The following is a 22,687-nucleotide window of genomic DNA, read 5'->3' as shown; positions in this document are numbered from 1 at the left end:
CTCAACTGTTCACAAATCTGATGCAGTGGTGGAAGCTTCTGTCACGTTTCCCTATCTCAGATAGAGAAAACCAATATGTTTCCATGCAAATGTGTCACCTTAAAGCAGGTTCTCTCCCAGTTTTGTGTAGTTATCATTGTTCCCAGCAAGAGAGAGTTGAATTTCTTAAGCGTTATTGACTACTTATTTTGCATTATTGCACTCAATGGGGGAGATGTTGCAATAGACTGTGAATGATGGTGTGCAGGAAATAAAAATGGACTTGACAGACATCAAACGGATGCTTGATTCATGTGAGTACACCAGAGAGAAAAGTTCTGCAACCAATTCAACAATTAACTTAAATTGGCTTCTTATTGAGCTGATCCAGGTTATCTATAACCCAACACCCTAACCTATACCCAATCACACAACAATCACACTTCAACCCAGAATTGATTCACATCCTCTTCCCAAGCCTGGTATGAGAAATTGGCGAACATTCCAATTCCAAATCAGTGTAATTGACCCAAACTGCAATCCATGACTTTGCCAAAGCATGAACACTCAGGAATATGGTAGCTGCTGCTTGACAGTTTTCCTGATCTTTGGAGACATGGTGGTCAGAAGGCCCTCATTTATTCATACTGTTACATTAGCAAGACTTGGCCTTGACAGCACAGAGCAGCTGAGACATCAAAAGTTATGAATCGCTCGAATGGGTCAAAAGCAGGAAAATTATAATTGACAGTGCTTTTCTGTGAGCTCCCCATCACTTCCTCCTCTCCCTAAGTAACTGCCCCTGGGCAAGCAGCATGATGTTTAGGGCTGGATACTGACTTTGCATCAATGAGATCTGCATTCACTTTCAGCCAAGAGTAATGACAGGAATGTTTTTTTCTATCAGTGATGTCAGCAGTAATTAGTGAGTATGGGCAGCCCCAATAATCATAGATGCGAAACTGTCAATTCATTCAGAGAGTCCAAAGGATGGCTAATTTAGGAAATGGGGTAGAATATATAGAACATAGAATATTACAGCACAGTACAGGCCCTTCAGCCCTTGATGTTGCATGACCTGTGAAACCAATCTGAAGTCCATCTAACCTACACTATTCCATTCTCATCCATGTGCCTATCCAATGACCATTTGAATGTCCTTAAAGTTGGCAAGTCTACTACTGCTACAGGCAGTGTGTTCCACACCACTATTACTCTCAGAATAAAGAAACTACCTTTTGAAATCTGTTCTATACCTATCACCCGTCAATTTAAATCTATGTCCCCTTATGCTAGCCATCACTACCTGAGGAAAAAGGCTCTCACTAAGTCAACCTCTCAATATTCTTCTCTCTAATGAAAACAGCCTGAAGTCCCTCAATCTTTCCTCATTAGACCGTCCCTCCAAGCAACATCCTAGTAAATCTCCTCTGAACCTTTTCCAAGGCTTCCACATCCTTGCTATAATGCAGTGACAAGAACTGTACACAATACTTCAAGTGTGGCCGCACCAGAGTTTTGTACAGCTGCAGAATGACCTCATAGTTCCAAAACTCAGTCCTCCTGCCAATAAAAGCTAACACACCGTATGCCTTCTTAACAACCCTATCAACCTGAGTGACAACTTTCAAGGATCTATGTACCTGAACACCAAGATCTCTCTGCTCATCTATATTACCAAGAATCATACCATTAGTCCAGTACTCTGCATTCCTGTTACTCCTTCCAAAGTGAATTACCTCACACATTTCCACATTAAACTCCAGTTGCCACCTCTCAGCCCAGCTCTGCAGCTTATCTATGTCCCTCTGTAACCTACAATATCCTTCATCACTACCCACAACTCCACCAACCTTAGTATCATCCACAAATTTAATAACCCATCCTTCTAATAACCTCATCCAGGTCATTATAGAAATGACAAGCAGCAGTGGACCCAAAACAGATCCTTGCGGTACATCGCTGGTAACTGAACTCCAGGATAAGTATTTCCCATTAACCACCAAGCTTTCAGCTTGTCTTCTTTCAGCTAGCCAATCTCTGATCCAAATCACTAAATCGCCCTCAATCCCATGCCACCGTATTTTGTGCAATAGCCTACCGTGGGGTGCCTTATCAAACGCCATACTGAAATCCATGTACACCACATCAATGGCTACCTGTTTGGTCACCTTCTCAAAGAACTCGATAAGGCTTGAGAGGCACAAAAACCGTGTTGACTATCCCTAATCAACTTATTCCTTTCTGGATGATTGTAAGTCCTACCTCTTATAATCCTTTCCAACACATTACCCACAACCAAAGTAAAGCTCAGTGGTCTATAATTACCAGAGTTGTCTCTACTCCCCTTGTTGAACAAGGGAACAACATTTGCTATCCTCCAATCTTCTGGTACTCTTCCTGTAGTCAATGAAGACATAAAGATCAAAGGCAAAGGCTCAGCAATCTCCTTCCTGGCTTCCCAGAGAATCCCAGGACAAATCTCATCCAGCTCAGGGGAGTTATTTATTTTTACACTTTCCAGAATTGCTAACACCTCCTCCTTCAAGTCTAATAGTCTGTTTCTCAGTATTCTCCTCGACGATATAGTCTTTTTCATACTGATGAAAAGTATTCATTTAGCATTTCCCCTATCTCCTCTGACTCCATGTACAACTTCCCACTACTATCCTTGATTGGCTCTAATCTTACTCACGTCATTCTTTTATTCCTGATACCTATAGAAAGCCTTAGGATTTTCCTTGGCTCTATCCACCAACAACTTCTCATGTGCCTTCCTGGCTCTTCCTAGCTCTCTCTTAAGGTCTTTCCTAACTAACTTGTAAACTCTCAAGTGCCCTAACTGAGCCTTCACATCTCATCCTAACATAAACCTTCTTCTTCCTCTTGACAAGAGATTCAACTTCCTTAGGAAATCACGGCTCCTGTGGTCAACAACTTCCTCCTGTGTGACAGGTACATATTTATCAAGGACACACAGTAGCTGTTCCTTGAATAAGCTCCACATTTCAATTGTGCCCTCCCCCTGCAGTTTCCTTCCCCATCCTATGCATCCTAAATCTTGTCTCATTGCTTCGTAATTGCCTTTTCCCCAGCTGTAACTCTTGCCCTGTAGGACAGTATTCTGTACTTGACCGATCCTTACCCAGGAATGCTGACTGGGATTTGCAAAAATATGGCATAACTGATATCTTCTTGTGTGTCCCCAGCCTTTGATGAAACGTTTCTCTCCATCCCTTTCAGACAATGAGCAATTTTCTGCTCACCCAGTGAAGCATATTTCGGATTTAAAAATAGATGACATCGAAATGGAAAACAAATCTTTCATGGAAACCGACAAATTCAAATATTACAAAGGAATGCTTTATGGATTCCCAATGGCCATTAAACGTTTCCTTAATGTTGGATTTTCTAATTTGAAATTAGTATGAATTACAAACTGTCTGAATTCAGCACATTCCCTCTTGGCAACATTTTAACAAGGATTGATGTTTCTACCCTTTTTTCCTTCCTCTAGCAAAATTCAGAAAACCTTTTACAATGAGGCTGAGACCATGAAGCATTATGAATTGCCAAATATTATGCGAATTTATGGAATCTGCATTAATCAGAAGGGTAAGCTCGTTCTAGGCATAAATTTAATAGAAGAACATGCAATAAAGATTTGCATTTTTGTAGCAACCTGCACAATTTCAGGACTTGTTGGTGGCGAAATTTGTGGCAGAATCAAGCGAGATGTCTGATGAGGCCTGTCTTGACATTCGAGTACCTCACTGCATTTTTTACATATTTAATGAGTGGTGAGGCAAATTTATCGCAATGCAGCAGTGATTTGCCAACTAGGGGGGATTATTGCTTGTTTAAATGCCTTATTAACAGCCAAATTCGCTTAATTAATACTCCTCTTCCTTTCTTACTAAATGCACTAATTAAGCTATATTTAGAGAATTCTTAGCATGGGAGTGAACACCTGATTGTTAAGCTTGCTTGGTTCTGGGCATCAACCTCTCAAGACTCACACCATGGACACCAGCCACGCACAACCCACATCCTTGGACATTGGTGGTATCTGACAACATCGTAATTTTGTGCTCAATGGCATGCATGCAGCTCATGGACTGGTGCAGGTTGCATCTCTGGGCTCTTCGCTTGCTATCATAGCACTCATTCAGTTTGAGCCCACCCAAATACCCAAAGCATCCTGACTTGCATGATCTTGCCTTGCTTTTCTGTACATTTTCCTTCTCAGACAGAGTTACCAGTTTACATTATTTCTGTTTTGCCTTGCAGACAGAAAGGAAGAAACTTTGTCATTGTTATCAGCAAGCCTCAGTCAAGTCCAGAGAGACAGCCTTTGGTCAGGGGTTCCTGGCACAATAAGTCAAGGACAGCTCTCAATACCAGCCCAGGCGTTCAGACACAGTCAACAGCTTGCAATGGTCAGGATATTGTCAACACAAGGGGCAAGATGCTAAATGTCAGGCAGCCCACCATTCATCTTGACTCTTTCTGCCATACTGTTGGCTGTTTTCCTCCTGGAATGAGAGAGATGCTGGTATTTGAAGGAGATAAAAGTGGGTGGCACAGTTATTTTTTCTCATGCAGGTGGGGAGATGTCTGTGGGTGAATAGGCAGCAGACAGGGTATGCACAGTTAGTGGTGCCAGAGGTTGGGGTGGGTGATGCCAAGTGGTAAAAATGTCGCAAGCAATACTAAAAATGGTAGAGCAAGTGTCTCATGTGAACTGGTTGTAATAACAGAGAAAGGTATCAAAAAGAAGGTGGTGGATCATGCTAGTGGCATGGAGAAAATTATTGATTGTGCATTCTTTCACATAGCTGAAACTGCATTAATCCAGGCAGTAAACTCAGACCATACTGGCATGGTCTGATGTTGTGGTCTTCACTGTTAGTCCTAGAGAAAGAGAAGCACCACTTCATTCGACAGGATCTCCAGATGCCTACCTGCAAAGTAGGGCACAGAATTTGCCATGGTCTACCATGTCTAGAGCAATTGGCAGAGACCGTGCAGAGCATCCCTGGACTAACAGTGCTTGTCTGTGTGCACAATGGCTTTTTAAGAATGGTGCAAGCGCCAGGGCTGCCAGCCATTTCTAGGTTATCCTGACAGTGGCAAATTGTTCTGCGAATGGAGGATAATAAGATGTGTATAGAATTACACAAGAGGGACATTATGGGGTGCGTAGGTAGCTGATGAGACAAGTTTAATTGAACAAGGTGAGAAAACATAGTCAGCCTCATGGCAAACATTTGTTACTCCTTTCCGCCAAAAATATGATAAAACCTGCCTTAATTGGATGTCCATCAGGAAGTTTGGCATTTTAAACATTGCTAACATGACCAATTTCATATCTTCTGGATCACCGCAGGTTGGAAACTTGTACACAAGTTTATCTGAATTGATTTGAAATTAAATCAATTCGACTCAATTGCAAGTGAAAGCAAAGAAAAAGTTTATTACAGGCCTTTGCAAAGGGACCCTCTGCACTTTACAAAATACCTTACGCAAGGGGTCCCGAGTATCATTCATATGGTTCCTTTATACCATACTTCGCTCAACATTATCTCACCTCGAGGACAATCAGCTTGGGAACAGTTCAAGCCCTTTTCCACATAAGGAGTTGTTTTCCCATTCCCTTACTCTTGAAAAAACTGCTACTGCCCTTGTGTTTTCCCCTGACTCTGCCAAATTAGACTGTTTGCAAAACTTGCAAGGACAGGCTATCTGTTCACAGAATTCAGTGAAGTCAGGTTGTCTACATTAAATTGACTTAGTAAGGCATTCTTTTACAGATTTCAACAATAAATGTCAATTTTGTTAATTTTCCATTACAATTTTCTTCAATATTTTATTCACTCTCAGAATCTTCTCAACTATAAATGTTTTGTTGTGTACTTAATTTTAGTCATAGCTGGAATTAAGTTTAATCTCAGGTACACAACACTTCAACTGACTAATCAAACTTCTTAAGTGTCTGTTTATACCTTGGCTGTAAGACCTTCTGTGAGACTTGGTTCAATTTATTGGGATATGATTGTCATCCTTGAAGTAAGATAGTTGATACAAAATCACTTGCAACTTATTTTGTTTCATATCCAATCCTACATATTTCCAAGTCTCTTCAGACTGACTACCAATCTTAGAATTCCTTTTATTTTATTCATCATACACTGCCTGAATTCTACAGAACTTCTCCACAGAAGATTATCAATGTGCATCATAAAGATGCCTGCTAGTTTCTCCTTAAGATGCTGGGTCTTCTTTTAACTGAATACAATCCTTCAGCAGAATTGACCTGACTGAAAAGTACCATGGGTGGCACAGTGGCACAATGGTTAACACTGCTGCCTTACAGTGCCAGACACCCGGGTTCAGGGAACTGTGTGTGTGGAGTTTGCACATTCTCGGCATGTCTGCGTGGGTTTTCTCCGGGTGCTCCAGTTTCCTCCCACAGTCCAAAACATTGTGCAGGTTAGGTGAATTGGCCATGTGAAATTGCCTGTAGTGTTAGGTGAGGGGCTAAATATAGGAGAATGGGTCTGGGTGAGTTGCTCTTCGGAGGGTCTGTGTGGACTTGTTGGGCCGAAGGGCCTGCTTCCACACTGTAAGTAATCTAATCTAATCTAATATTTTATTCTACCCATAACTATGCTTCTTTAATTTTCATAATCTCACTTCTATATTGTCAACTTTCTTGCAAGGCTTCAAAAAGACTTTCCTCTGAAGTACTTTTCTTTGCAAAACTGCAGCTTTTATACTGATCAATTTGCATTCCCAAAACTATCTTCGTAAAAGAGCTAAAATAAATGTTTTTAGACTTCCTTTTCCTGCTGTACAGAAGTCGACTAATTTTTTATCTCTCTTCGAAACCCTCGTCATTAATCTGTACTGAGCCTTACATGTACTGTCCAGAAACAGTTATAGAGTCATAGGGATGTACAGCATGGAAACAGACCTTTGGTCCAACCTGTCCATGCCGACCAGATATCCCAACACAATTTAGTCCCACCTGCCAGTACCTGGCCCATATCTCTCCAAACCCTTCCGATTCATATACCCATCTAAATGCAATTGTACCAGCTTCCACCACTTCCTCTGGCAGCTCATTCCATACACGTACCACCCTCTGTGTGAAAATGTTGCCTCTTAGGTCTCTTTTATATTTTTCCCCTCTCACCCTAAAGCAATGCCCTCCAGTTCTGGACTCCCCAGCCACAGGGAAAAGACTTTGTCTATTTATCCTATCTATGCCCCTCATAATTTTGTAAACCTCTATAAGGTCACTTTATCCCTAATCAGTCCTTGCCTTTCCAAATACACGTACATCTTGTCCCTCAGAATTCCCTCCAACAACTTGCTTACCACTGACGTCGAGCTCACTGGTCTATAGTTCCCTGGCTTGTCCTTACCACCTTTCTTAAACAGTGGCACCACATTAACCAACCTCCAGTCTTCCAGCACCTCACCTGTGACTATCGATGATACAAATATCTCAGCAAGAGGCCCAACAATCATTTTTCTAGCTTCCCACAGAGTTCTAGTCTTCTGCATGTATTCATCTGTGCAGTCAGACTACCTGTCCCTATCTAGCATCTCAGTGTATTCACTAAGTTTTTCCAGTTCTCTAACTTATTTTGTTTGGCATATTTTATGAAAGTATCTTCTAATTTAAGAGTAGCTATAGACCTTCTTGACCATGAGGACTTTTACTTCTCATGAGATTTTGAGCCTATTCTAATGACATTCCATTATCAAACTACATTTTCTACTTGTCCTCCTATCTCATTCTGGTCTATCATTACAAGATCTCCTTCTCCAATTATTAGACTTCTCTTCAAAAGTCCATGGTTTTTATCTGAAGACAGTGTTCACATTCAGATCCACTTTTAAAACTTATACTGCACTTTCTGCCTTCAAATTCTTTATCTCCTTTTTGCCAATCCATGATCTTATCTTCTGTCCCTCATCTTGCACATTTCAGCTATGTTCGGCTCGTGGCTTTCTTTGCTCTCTCCATAATAGTATCCTGACATCCAATGACATTTTTTCCGTCAAAAATATGACTTAAGTACCAACTTTCATTTGTTGTGCATGAGATATGTGTCACTATGACTTTGTCCATAGTCTGTCACCCCTTCTGCCAAAATGCGCTCATCATAATTGTCTGATTTGCAAAGTTCAAGAAGCCACATCGCTTTCTATAACTTGCTCCAATTCTATAAATGTAAAATCTGTTCCAGTTAACCTCAAAACATCCAATCTAACAGTCTGATCGCCATGATGTAAAATCTTACCCAGAACTTTCTACTCTTTCTGTCCATCTCTTTTAGAGCATACCATATCCTTGGATTGAATTTCTGCTTACCTTGTACCATGATGTGAAGCTTGCAGAATTTTGTCTGAAGCCTCAGTCTGAATGAATCCCCTCTCCCTATATGCAGGACATTGAAGTGCTCAGAAAAATGAAGCAATTTGCTGAGGGATGATCACTCATTAATGAAGGGAATTTGGGATTTTTTTCAAGAAACAATTGATATGTAGCCCTGACCATTTGCAAGAACACCTATGATAGAACAGTTCCATTGAGAGTTTGTCAAGTATTCGATCTATTACTGCGTGATTTCTTTCACAAACTCCATTGCTAAATGACATGTTGGAAGTGTACACATTCCGACAATGTTCAGATTTTCACATATATCTTTACACTTATTATTGGCTAAGGATTCCACCATTGTCAGTGAGATATTGAGCCATGATCCCAAACCAGTCCTTTTCCATTTTTCTATTATTTTGTATGGAATCTTCTTTTTCTTTACTGTAAGTTATTGGAGACATCGAGTAAAAAATGAGGTCTGCAGATGCTGGAGATCACAGCTGCAAATGTGTTGCTGGTCAAAGCACAGCAGGTTAGGCAGCATCTCAGGAATAGAGAATTCGACGTTTCGAGCATAAGCCCTTCATCAGGTTATTGGAGACATACTAAATGTAGTTGCTAAATTCAATTTCCACTTTTAGGCTTCCATCCTCTGCTGCATTGCGAATAAACTCAAACTATGAGAAATCAGCATTTTTTGCATACAAAGCCCAAAGGCTCTCTTCCGCAATTTCAGTTGTTACTCTTATTTATGTAGATAATGATAAATCAATAAATAGTCTTCCCCTATTTTTCTTCTAACCTTAATTATTTATTACATCACCAGATGTGTGGCATTGTGCTATCTACTGACTGAAGCTGCAAGTTTACCTTGAGAGAATCCTGGACTAGAAATCCCAAGTCTCCTCACACTTCAGACTCCTGAATTTTCTCCCCATTAAGAAAATAGTCCATGCCTCTATGCTTCCTACCAAAGTGCATGATCTTACACTTTCCCACACTGTACTCCATCTGCTACTTCTTTGCCCACTCTCCGAACCTGTCCAAAGCCTTCATTGCTCATTATCCTTACCCGTCCAAATCCTTTTGCAGCCTCCCTGCCTCCTCAATGCTCCATGTCCCTCTACCTATCTTTGCATTGTCTGCAAACTGAGCCAGAATCCTCTCAGTTCCTTCATCTAGATAATTACTGTGTAAAGTGAGGACCCGAGGGCACAGCCTTTGGGTGAAGCGAATTCCTTTCAGAACCGAGATAAGGAGAAACTTCTTCAGCAAGAAAGTGGTGAATCAATGAATTCATTGCCACAGTAGGCTGTGGAGGGGGTTGTTGAGTATATTTAAGACTGAGATAGATAAGTTTTTGAGCAACAAGGGGATCAAGGGTTATGGGGAGAAAGCAGGAGAATGGGGTTGAGAAACTTATCAGCCATGATTTGAATGGCAGAGCAGACTCAATGGGCTGAATGGCCTAATTTCTGCTCCTATGTCTCATGGTCAAAATACCTGACTGGGAGAATAAAGACTCTGAGAATAAAACATAAAATAAAACAAGGAACTGTGGATGTTGGAGATATGAAACACACAAGACCAGAAATTGTTGGTGAAACTCAGCAGGTCTGGCTGTGAATGTGAAGAGAAAACAGTTAATGTTTCAAGTCCAGTGACCATTTTTCAGAACTGTTGGTGGGATGGGGGGAGGTGGTAATATAAAAATAGCAGACCAACATAGCAACAGAGGAGGCCATGGCTGCTGCAGTAATACCATCTACTGGAATGCCAGGATCAAGGAGGACTCAGGCCACAGATGACTAATGGGACCATGGAGACATGGGGGGATATTGTTGCATAGGGGATGAAAAGTGGAAAGTGGGGGATGTCAGAAGCATGCACAGTGAAGTGACTCCTTTCAGGCCCAAACTTTGTGATATTCCGTCCTTCAATTAGCACCGATTGCTCTTAATTGAGGGTCTCCAACCTTCCTCACTCCAGCCTTTTCTCATCACTGAGGTGACATGTTGCCCACTGGATACCATGCAAGTATATGGCACCAGCAGTACTGGGATGAGGCCCTTAAGAGGTCAGATGTTTTTCTCATCAACCTGTTCGGTGATGTTACTGATACACCTCTGGAGCAGGTGGGACTTGAACCCAAACCAAATTAGCCTAGAGATAAGAACAATACCATTGCACCACAAGACCCCCTAATTAAGAGATCATTAATTGGTCAGTAAAGCACCCCAATTGGTGGAGAAATGCAAAGGTTGACCATGGGCCATCTGAATCAGAAATTAATTCTGGTAACTGCAAGAAGCAAAGGGGTTCAGGTATGTCATCATCCTCCCTAATTATGTGCTCTCCCCAAGTCCATGATGGTCATCAGTAGGATCAGAAGATCCTGCCCTCTGACCCTGCTCTTGTATCCACTTTATCTCACAGTCAGACATTAACTTATCACTGGTGTTGGACAACTCATCACCTGCTAACATCAAGATGCCAGAGGTTCCAGTTTTGGAAAGTACTATGATATAAGCCTTGACAATGCAACATGTAGATCATGCACTTTGAAGTCAAAATAGGACCAGTTATGATGAGATAAAGTTAATTTGGCAGGATTAGTGTATGTGAATAGTGGTAACATTAAACAGCTGACAGGAGGTGGAGGCTATTAGACCAGAAAATGAATTGGTCTGGTCATAAAAATATCTTGGACACGAGAACATGTCAGAGGTTAATTATCCGTCTCTCCAAACACAATCTACAAGGAACAAGTCAGGAGTGTGATTTTCTACATTACACTTGCCTGGATGTGTACAGCTACAATAACTCTCAAGAATCTCATCACCAGGATAAAGTAGCCTAGCTTTGGCACCCCATCCATCACCTTCAATGTTTAGCCCTTCACCATTGACAGACATTGGTAACAGTGTGTATAATCTACAGGATGACTTGCAGCAACTCACTATGGAGAAAGTGAGGACTGCAGATGCTGGAGATCCGAGCTGAAAACGTGTTGCTGGAAAAGCGCAGCCCTTCCTGAAGAAGGGCTCATGCCCAAAATGTCGATTCTCCTGCTCCTTGGATGCTGCCTGACCTGCTGCGCTTTTCCAGCAACACATTTTCAGCAACTCACTATGGAAAATTTGATAATATTTGGAGTATGTTTCTCTTTTATTTGAGGAAATACAGTTCAGAAGCTGTAGACTTAATATCTCAGCGAACCCATATGGCTTAGTTGATAGTGTCTAACATATTGAGCCAGAAGCCCCAGGTTCAATTTCTACTCCAGGACCTGTTGGTAATGAAAGGTATATCCCAAATTTGATTCAAGGCAATAATCAATCTGTCAATCCTTCAAACCCTTGCCTGTTATTCACCAACAAAAACCTAAGAAGGTTTCTCAGAATCCCATAGTGGTAAATATAGGAACAAAGGAAGATGGGGGTTGGGAGGTATTGGGAGGCATAATGACAGCAAGAGAATAGAACCCTGAGCAAGCAGGGGATTAGTTTCATGATAGTGATAGTGGAGTTTTATCAGTATGCAGCCACATTGTGAAAGCCACTGTAGAAATGGTGATTTGCAAACTGAGATTCGGGGGGAGGGTTGAGAGAACAGGGGTGTGGCAAGTTATGAGAGGAGGAGATCTAATTTGTGAAGGCAAGCTGGGGAGTTGTGAGGGGTTGGTTGGAGGACAGGCAACAAAAATTCCTTTCACTAATCACTTTGCAGACTTCATTGAAAATAGTGATTGGACTTCAGAGTTAATTGACTCTTAAAAAATCAAGTTAATAAAAAAATGTGCACTCACTTGACAAGAGCTTCAGAGCTGACTTCAGATTTGTCCCATCTGAGTCTCCACTCCAAGATCACCATTAGCACAGAGGAGAGGGAGTTCATAACCACAATCACATGTCCTGTAATCTCACTGGGGCCACCACCCATACATTGGTAACCTCCATTTTAGAAACAAACTAATTGGCACTTGGAAAAATATGAGCTAATAAATGACCAGATTTGTTAAAGACAAGTTGTGTTTGGCTAACTTGATTGAATTATGAAATGAAATAACGGACATGTTAGATAAAAGTTTTCTGTATCTAGACTTAGCAAAATAATTTGATGAAGTACCACTTAATTAAGCCTGTGTAAATAAAAAGGACAGGGGCAACATAGGTTAAAGAGAAAAACCAAAATGCTCATTTTGTTTGTTGTGATTTCTCAGCTTTGGCATGAGCTTCCATTCTCCGCTGCCCTTACTGCAGCTCCTCTCTAACTGGTAATACAAGTCTTTCTTGTATTTAAAGTATGTACTGCTCACATGGCTGATTTATTTCACTTCTTGTTACTTATTGCTTGCCACCTCCTCTGTTGTGGGCCTTCCACTGTGATTTTCAGTTTTGTGTGGGTTTTACCTCTCTAAAGTCAGCGTAGGCTTTGAAGTCCATCACTTGCTGATCTCTGCTGCCATTGAGCTTCTCTTTAAATATTTCCCCTACCTTGGTGATCAGATCATTGATCTAATCTCATAGTTTACCCATAACCCTGTACTGTCACTTGATTTCTTCAGGGCTTAGTTGTCATTTACTTCTGGTTCCGCGGGTCCTTGCCACCATGTCGTTGTGATATCACTATGATGTAACTCTTTTCACACATGCTCAGAAATTGTACTTGGAGTAATTATAAAATTAACCCTTGATTCTAACTGATTCACATACTAATTTTCCTTCAGGGAGATATAACAAAGGAGCAATTACAATAGCTTTGGATACATTGGAGCATCGTTTGATCAAGGGAGCTGTGTGCAGCTGTCTACTTCTTGGATCAAAATACCAAAACTAGAAGATCAATACTCGTGCATGTTGGGAAATCTAAAACAAATGTCATGCTGGAATTACTCAGCAAACAGAGTTAATGTTTGAAGTGACGACCTATCACCGGAAGGTTAAAACCAGTGCGTTACTCAGTTTCCCTCAAAGATTAAATGTCCTCGCAATCAAAAAGTCACTTAAATCAAGGGACAACTGTTTCATGCAGAAGATGATGCGTGTATGAAATGAGAAAGTGGTGGAGGCTGGTACAATTACAACATTTAAAAGGCATCTGGTTGGGTATGTGGATAGGAAGGGTTTAGAGGGATATGGGCCAAATGCTGGTAAATGGGACAAGATTAATTTCGGTTATCTGATTGGCATGTACAAGTTTGACCAAAGGGTCTGTTTTCGTGCTGTATATCTCTATGACTCTATGAGTCTAAATTCGATTAAATTCTATACTGGTATTGCTGTTGCTTCACAAGATTTATCATGATCATTGGTGGTCCCTCATAGACAAGGATGACTCTCTTCCACTCTCAGGGTGAGTCCGTATGTGACTGTACAGTCCAATGCAGCTACTGCAGGTTTTGGTCACGGGAGGTGGGTGAAGCAATGGTCTGGCAGCACTCTCCTTCCCCTGTTTTTGCCTGGCTTCCACTTTTTTCCCAAAGGCAAGTCTTGAGGTGCACAAAGGATTCCCTGGTGTCCTTGGGAATTCTGCACTTCATCAGTGAGGCCTTGAGTGTATCACTGAAGTGATTCTTCTGTCCACCGAGGGCTCACCTACCAGTGAGAAGCTGGGAGTAGAGCACCTGCTTAGGGAGTCTCCTGTCAGTCGGGGCGATGGAATGCCCAGCCATCTTAGCCGATCAAGCATGTTCAGTTCTTTGTTGTTGGGGTTGTTGGCCTAGTCAAGGACGCTGGTGTTGGTGCACCTTTCTAACCTACAGATTTGCAGGATTGGGGGGTACTGCTCTAGCGTCTTGAAGTGTCTGCTCTAGAGATTTTACAAATCTGACAAAACTACCTTACACTAACCCAAAGAGAGTAAGGACTGCAGATGCTGCAGATCACAGTCGGGAATGTGGTGCTGGGAAAGCACAGCAGGTCAGGCAGCATCGAGGAGCAGGAGAATTGATGCTTCAGGCACAGGCACTTCACCAGGAATGAAGCATGTGGGCCGGAGGGGCTGAGAGATAATGGGACGGAGTTGGTGGGGCTGGGGGGCAGGTAGCTGGGAATGCAATGTGTTAATGAAGGTGGGGGAGAAGGTGTTAGGTTGCAGAGGAAAGTGGAGCAGACAGTTGGAAAAGACGATGGACAGGTCACAAGGGTGGGGCCGAGTTGGAGGCTTGGGACTGGGATAAGGTGGGGGGAGGGGAAGTTAGGAAACTGGTGAAATCCACATTAATTCTTTGTGGTTGCAGGATCCCAAGGTGGAAGATGAGGTGTTCTTCCTGCAGGCATTGGGTGGTTAGGGTTTGGTGATGGAGGAGGGCCAGGACTTACATGTCCTTGGTGGAGTGGGAGGGGGAGTTGAAGTGTTCAGCTACTGGGCTGTAGGTTTGTTTGGTGCAGGTGTCCCAGAGATGTTCTCTGAAACGATCACAATTTGGTCCTGTCTCCCCAATGTCGATGAAACCACATTGGGTTCAACAGATTCGTAGATGACATTTGTAGACATACAGGTAAATCTCTGTTGGATATGGAGGAATCCTTTGGGGTCTTGGACGGAGGTGAGGGGGGGATATGTGGGCACAGGTTTTGCACCTTCTGTGGTGGCAGGGGAAGGTGCCAAGAGTGGGGTGAGGGCCGGGGGGGTGCATGGATCTGACGAGAGGGAGTGGTCTCTCCAGAATGCTGATTGGGTGGGGAGGGAAATATATCCCTTGTGGTGGGGTCTGTTTGTAGGTGGCAGAAATGGGGGAGGATGATGTGTTGGTATATGGAGGTTGGTGGGGTGGATGGTGAGGACCAGGGAGGTTCTGACCTTGTTGCATTGGAAGGGGTGGGGTTCTAGGGCAGAGGTGCGGGAAGTGGAGGAGATGCACTGGAGGGCATCGTCAACCACATGTGAGCGGAAATTGTGGTCTTTGAAGAAGGAGGACAGCTGGGATTTTCTATTGTGGAATTGGTCATTCTGGGAAAAGATGCAGTGGAGGCGGTGGAATTGGGAATGAGGGATGGCATTTTTACAGGAGGCAGGGTGGAGGAGCTGTAATTCTGGTAGCTGTGGGAGTCTGTGGGTTTGTAGTAGATGTCAATGGAGATGGGGATGGAGAGGTCCAGGTAGGGGAGGGAGGTATCCGAGATGTCCAGGTGAATTTGAGGTCGGGGTGAAAGGTGTGAGTGAAGTTGATGAAGTGTTCAACTTCCTCGTGGGAGCACAAGGTAGCACTGAAAAAGTCATTGATGTAGCGGAGGAAAAGGTTGGGGGATAGTGCTGGTGTAGCTGCGGAAGATGGACTGCTCCACGTACCTGACAAAGGCAGGCATAGCGGGGCCCATGCAGATGCCCATGGCTACCTCTTTCATTTGGAGGAAGTGGGAGGATTGGAAGGAGAAGTTGTTAAAGGTGAGGACCAGTTCAGTCAGGCAGATGACTTTGTCAGTGGAAGAGCAAGAGGAAGAAATGGAGTGCTTGGAAGCCTTCGTCATGGCAGATAGCTGTGTACAGGGACGAGATGAGTATGGTGAAGATAAGGCATAAGGGGCCAGGAAACAAAGGTCTTGCAGGAGGTGAAGGGCATGGGTGATATCCCAAACATATGTGGGGAGTTCCTGGACTAAGTGGGACAGGACAGTGTCTGAATGCAGATTTCTCCAGCTTTCTCATTTCCCCTCCCCCCACCTTATCTCAGTCCCAACCCTCGGACTCAGCACCACCTTCTTGACCTGCAATCTTCTTCCCAACCTCTCCGCCCCCACCCCCTCTCTGGCCTATCACCCTCACCTTAACCTCCTTCCACCTATCGCATTCCCAACGCTCCTCCCCCAAGTCCATCCTCCCTACCTTTTATCTTAGCCTGCTTGGCACACCTTCCTCATTCCTGAAGAAGGGCTTATGCTCAAAATGTCGATTCTCCTGCTCCTTGGATGCTGCCTGACCTGCGGTGCTTTTCCAGCACCACCCTCTCGACCACTTTACACTAATGGCGCATTGCCTAAGACAAGAGTGCCTGAAGGAGAACCATGCTCACAGTCAGATCAGCATGAGAACATCAGCAAGTTCTGGATTGATAATTTTACAGTTGGTCAACCTGCTGTCGTTTCTCATAGATCTTGAGTTCTTGATCGTGATGGAGTACTGTGAGCTCGGGACCCTGCGCAGTGTTCTGATAGGAGAGCAGAACCTCAGCTGGCAGATACACGTTCACATGGCACGAGCTGCTACCAGTGGCTTGTACAGGTAGGTTGGATTTATGACAATTAAAAATTGAGAGAACGGAGAGATTAGGTCTAGTGGGGGAATCATTTATTCCAACGATCTTCTTTGGAGTAATCCAGTATAAAAATAGAGTCATTGGGATTAAAGAATTGGTGTGTTCAACTGAGTCCCTGCTTTAACATTTCCTTTTGCCTCACTCTAAGTCAACAACAGAAATCTACAACCATGGAGTGTTCAAAAGTAGAGTTCACTGCAAACAAACAGACAGCACTATCAAATAAAAGGTGTGGTAGAAGGTTAAAGTAGAGATATTTCAAATGATAAAGAGTTTCAATAAGCAATGAAAGAGGTAAACTATTTCCTTTTGTGGGAAAAATGCAAACCAAGGAGGCAAACCTTAAAAGGGAAATTCATAGTATTTGTTTAAATCTGGAACTCTCCCCCTCTAAAAGCTGTAGATTCTGGAATAAATATAATTTCAGGACTGAGATTGACAAATTTTAATTAGGTAAGGATATGAGGCAAGATTTTATATTCTTTTGTGAGTGAGTTTGCAGGAAAGCAGGTATGCTTAGAAAATTTCCCAAGTAGCACTCCCACCACCCTCCTGCTCATCCCTGACCTATTTGCAATTATATGAAGGACAGCCATGTCTTTAATGCCCACATTACATGAAAGGATTATTAACTAAAAGCAAGATCTAAGAATTCAACATTGACAGGTACAATGTGCACTTATGACCCCTGCCTGTGGTGTGCTTCCCCTCATATGATTAAAGCTCCTATATCAGCATCTGAGGCCTGTCACTAGATCATTAGAGTAGTCATTAGATCCTTTGCAAATGCAAAAGGCTCTGGAGTAGTCGTCGTTTTTGACTCCTAGCCCACATTAAATTTGCAATTTGCTGCCAGCTACCACTAATATTACAGATTGTGCATACTTAATTGGAGACTATGAGTTTGATGAGCAAAGAGACTTTTGTTGTTGCTTGATTCCTTAATTTTATACAGCATATCGGGCACTTGATATTCAGTAGAGGCTTAGAATATCTACACAATGGGGACTGGGCTGCAGAGAGGAAACAGCTGATTCTGAAGATCCACACCATCAATCGGTTGAAACCACCGTTCAATTGGGTTCAGTGCTCTGGTGAGAAAGATGGCAACATTATAATCATTCATCCTGTGATAAATGTTCTGCACAACATGCCATTCATCAGAAGCTCTTTGTTATCTTTCAGAAAAGACCAAAACCAGTATTGGCACCAAGCTGAGAGTGCATGAGGTCTGCATGATCATTAGCTGGATTCTCTATGCCATTCTTGTTTTTGACTGGTCTGCAGGAGAACGTTGGTCAATTTAAACATGAAGGGAATCAAGAGGGATGAAAATTTGTCAATAAGCTTTGGGATTCTGTCTATAGGTTGCTCGATAACTCTGCAGGGCAGTGACTTGCCTAGTTTAGAATCATAGAATTCCTACAGTATAGAAACAGGCCATTTGGCCCAACAAATCCACACCGACCCTCCAAAGAGTATCCTACTCACAGCCATTCTCCTACCCTATTACTCTATACTTCTCTAATGCACCAAACCTACACATCCCTGAACGCTGTGGGCAATTTAGCTTGGCCAATTCAACTAACCTGTAAGTCTTTGGACTATGGGAGGAAACCAGAGCATCCAGAGGAAATCCACATGGCCACTGGGAGAATGTGCAAACTCCACACAGACAGTCGCCCGAGGCTGGAATCGAACCCGAGTCCCTGGCACTGTGAGGCAGCAGTGCTAACTACTGAGCCACCGTTCGTCCCCAAGCTGACCTGTTATGAAGCCGGGTAGAATAACAGAGAATTGAAAAGCACAGTGCAGTCACTTTAAGAGGAAAAGTGCTTTTTAACTTCAAGTTCTGCAGAGAAAAGAGTCTGTGAGTAGCTGAGGAAGACCGACTGTTCTAAAATGGAAACGTGTAACAATTGGCTTTGTTATAAATACCTGAGATTTGCTGCTGTTTTGAAGACAAGTTGAATTTGACCAATTTATTTAAACCAAACACTCAGCCATTCAAAGCCAATTGAATTTAAAACTGATGGTGTTTACAGCCTGAAACCAATCATGTTGTCAGAACTTGGTGCATCATCTGGAAAACTTAAGGCATGTTGTTTTGAAAATCGGGGAGAGAGCCAACTGTCATCTGAACAGTGAATATAGGGCTCTCACAGAAATATTTAAGCAATCTAAAAAGACCCAAATATACCACAGTATTTCCACATCAAAATCCTCACAGACGAATTCAATGAAGAGAGGCATTTGTGACATGAGATCAACTGAAGGAAGATCGGAGATAAAGCAGGGAAGACATAGACACTGCAAACTTGAAGAGATTAAGTTTAACTTTTTTTTCTTATTAATTGGATTTTTACAAGTGGGACTCATATTTATTTGAACTGCATTCATCCCAATTGAATTTAGTTCAATTAGGGAATAGTTAGCACTTAGGGAAAAATTGTCTGGTTTAATAGTAATTCTGTTAAAATGTTTACTGTTAGAGTTGAATAAATAAATTGTTATTTGTCACTTATAAAGTGGAAATCGGGGAGTTTCTTTTCCTTTTAATACGAGGGGAGAGCCAAATTTCTCTGGGTGTTTTAGATTTAATTATTAATAAAAGGGAACCTCTATTCCTGTCATAACCTATTGGCGTTTGTGTGTTGGTTAATTATCGGAGGGTTCAACCTTTTCTCCTTCGTAACAGTACCTTAAACGTGGTTGTGGGATTTCAATGTTGTCAATGATCCAGCATATCTGCCTTGCCACTTCATTTCCCCACTTTAGTGTTAAAGTCCCTGTATCTGTTCCTTTTAGATATTTAGGAATTTTATCAATCCCAGCTTCTGGTAAGATATTTGCAGTTTAGTAAAAGCCCACAGAAACACTCCAATTCCTACAGATTTGGCTCTTCTCCTTGCCAGTGTTTTGAATGGAAAATCATTAGGTTGTGTGTAGTGCATAATAAAGTACTTGTGTTTTGCTTTGTTTTTTTTTATGTATTTCAAAAATATACTGTATTTGTAAAATAGTCATAAAATAATTTGATGGACTATACATTAGGTAATGCCATGCATATTTCCACATTTACATACACAGCTCAGAATTAACATTATTACATACAGGTCTGTGCATTTCTCGCTCATACGCCCATATATTGAGCTGAGGCGTCAGCAGAGCCCAAATGACTGCATGGGCCCCCTGTTCTTCTTTAGGCAGGCAGATGTTAAATGGTAGTCTTTCCCCACCGCGCCTTGGCGGCAGCTGCCCCAAGCTTCAGCGTGTCCCTCAACACGTAGTCCTGGACCTTGGATGTGCCAGTCTGCAACACTCAGTCGGGGTCAACTCCTTCAGCTGGAAGATCAACAGGTTTCAGACCACCCAGAGAACGTCCTTCACCGAGTTAATGACCCTCCAGGCGCAGTTGATGTTCGTCTCGGTGTGCGTCCCGGGGAACAGGCCGTAGAGTACGGAGCCCCGCGTCACGGCGCTGCTCGGGACGAACCTCAACAAACACCACTGCATTCCTCTCTAGACTTCTTCTGCATAGGCACATTCCAGAAGGAGGTGTGTGACAGTCTCTTCCCCCCCCGCAGCCACTTCGAGGGCAGCGTGCAATGCGGCTGAGAGTCCGGGCGTGCATAAAGGATCTCACAGGCAGAGCCCTTCTCACCACCAGCCAAACCATGTCTTGGTGCTTGTTGGAAAGTTCTGGCGATGAGGCATTCTGCCAAATTGCTTTGACAGTCTGCTCAGGGAACCACTCGACAGGATCCGCCCTCTCCTTTTCCCGAAGGGTCTCCAGGACGCTACGTGCTGACCACTTCCTGATGGACTTGTGGTCAAAGGTGTATTTCTTCAAAAATTTCTCCACGAAGGACAGGTGGTACGGAACGGTCCAACTACTCGGAGCGCTCCGCGGCAGCGAGGCCAGGCCCATCCTTCGCAACACCGGGGACAGGTAGAACCTCAGTATGTAGTGACACTTGGTGTTTGCGTACCGGGGATCTACGCACAGCTTGATGCAGCCACACACAAAGGTGGCCATCAGGGTGAGGGTGGCATTGGGTGTATTTTTTCCCCCGTTGCCCAGATCTTTGTATAGCGAGTCCCTTCAGACCCGGTCCATCTTTGAACTCTATATAAACTGGAAGATGGCCCGGGTGACTGCAGCGGCACAGGTTCTGGGAATAGGCCAGACCTGTGCCACGTACAACAGCAATGACAGTGCCTCACACCTGATGACCAGGTGGTTTCCCGTGATGGAGAGCGACCGTAGCCTCCATCTGCCCAGTTTCTGCCTCCCTTTACTGATACACTCCTCCCAAGACTTGGCGCACGCCCCAGCCCCCCCCCCCAAACCAAATACCCAGCACCTTCAGGTGGTCGGTCCTGACGGTGAAGGGGATCGAGGATTGGTCGGCTCAGTTCCCGAAGAGCATGGCCTCGCTCTTGCCTCGGTTTACCTTGGCCCCCGAGGCCCGTTCGAACTGGTCACAAATGCACATGAGTCTGCGCACGGACAGCGGATCTGAGCAGAAAACGGCGACGTCATCCATGTACAGGGAGGCCTTAACCTGCAGGCCCCCGCTGCCAGGAATAGTCACCCCTCTCAGGCTCGCATCCTTCCTGATGGACTCGGCAAATGGCTCTATGCAGCACACAAACAAGGCAGGAGAGAGAGGGCAGCCCTGCCTGACTCCAGATCTGACTGGGAAGCTATCTGATTCCCACCCATTGATTGAGACTGCACTGACGATGTTGGTGTAGAGCAGTCTGATCCAATTGCAGATTCCCTCCCCAAAGCCCATTTTGGAGAGAACATCTCTCATATACCTGTGTGATATCCTGTCAAAGGCTTTCTCCTGGTCCAGGCTGATCAGGCAGGCGTCCAACCCTCTGTCCTGCACGTAGGCGATCGTATCCCTGAGGAGTGCGAGACTCTCAGCGATCTTCCTGCCCGGCACAGCACAGGTTTGGTCAGGGTGAATCATCGACTCCAGAGCAGACCTGACCCGGTTGGCGATTACCTTTGACAGGATTTTGTAATCTGCATTCAACAGTGTGATCAGTCTCCAATTTTTGAGTTCCTCCCTCTCCCCCTTCCGCTTATAGATGAGGGTGATGATGCCTTTCCTCATGGATTCGCTCATGGTACCCGCTTGAAGCATACTGACATAGACTTCCGGCAGGTCCTGGCCAATCAAGTCCCACAGAGCGGAATACAGCTCGACTGGTAAGCCGTCGCTTCCGGGGGTTTTATTCTTTTCGAAGGACTCGGGGGCCTTGGTCAGCTCATCCAGAGATAGCGGCTGGTCCAGCCTCTCGCGTGTTCTGTCGTCTAAGACCTCCGTGATAGACGACAGGAACGACTGGGAGGCCGCACTGTCGGTTGGCTTTGCGTCATACAGACTGGCATAGAAGGATTTACTGATCCTCATGACGTCAGCCTGAGATGACGTTATCGAGCCGTCTTCTTCCTTCAGGCTGCTGAGCACAGAGCTCTCTTTGTGCACCTTCTGGAAGAAGAAACGTGAGCACGTCTCGTCCTGCTCCACCGAGCGGACCCTGGACCGGAAGATTATCTTGGAGGCTTCCGAGGCAAAGAGCGAGGCTTGCTGGCCCTTCACCTCTTTGAGGTCCTCTGTGACATCAACCCCCATCGTCTGCAACAGGAGCAGGTTCTGCATACTTTCCTGGAGCTGGGACAGTTTTCCCCGCCTCTCTCTCGCCTCCAGAACACCTTTGAGGATGAAGAACCTCTTGATGTTCCCTTTAACTGTTTCCCACCAGTCTGCTGGAGACTCAAAGAGGGGCTTCACGGTTCTCCAACCTGCGTAATCCCTCTTGAGCTCCTCGATGTTTCCCGGGGTCAACAGCTTAGTGTTCAGCTTCCACGTTCCCTTACCAGCCTGCTGCTCGTCCTGTAAGTGACAGACGGCCAGCAGGAGGCAGTGGTCAGAGAAGAACACCGGTTTGACGTCGGTGGATCTGACCGAGAGCGTTCGGGACACAAACAGGTATCTATCCTTGAGTGGATAGACCCGTCTGCCCGTGACCAGGTG

General features: G+C 44.0%; 1 pseudogene; it reads left to right on the top strand.

Moving 5' to 3' along the window:
- LOC132823594 (mixed lineage kinase domain-like protein) overlaps positions 1 to 22,687 on the top strand; it is a 37,196-nt pseudogene that overhangs the window by 5,544 nt on the left and 8,965 nt on the right.

This window comes from Hemiscyllium ocellatum, chromosome 17, assembly GCF_020745735.1.
Source record: "Hemiscyllium ocellatum isolate sHemOce1 chromosome 17, sHemOce1.pat.X.cur, whole genome shotgun sequence".
Classification (NCBI taxonomy): Eukaryota; Metazoa; Chordata; class Chondrichthyes; order Orectolobiformes; family Hemiscylliidae; genus Hemiscyllium; species Hemiscyllium ocellatum.
This window is presented reverse-complemented; position numbering and strand designations above follow the sequence as displayed.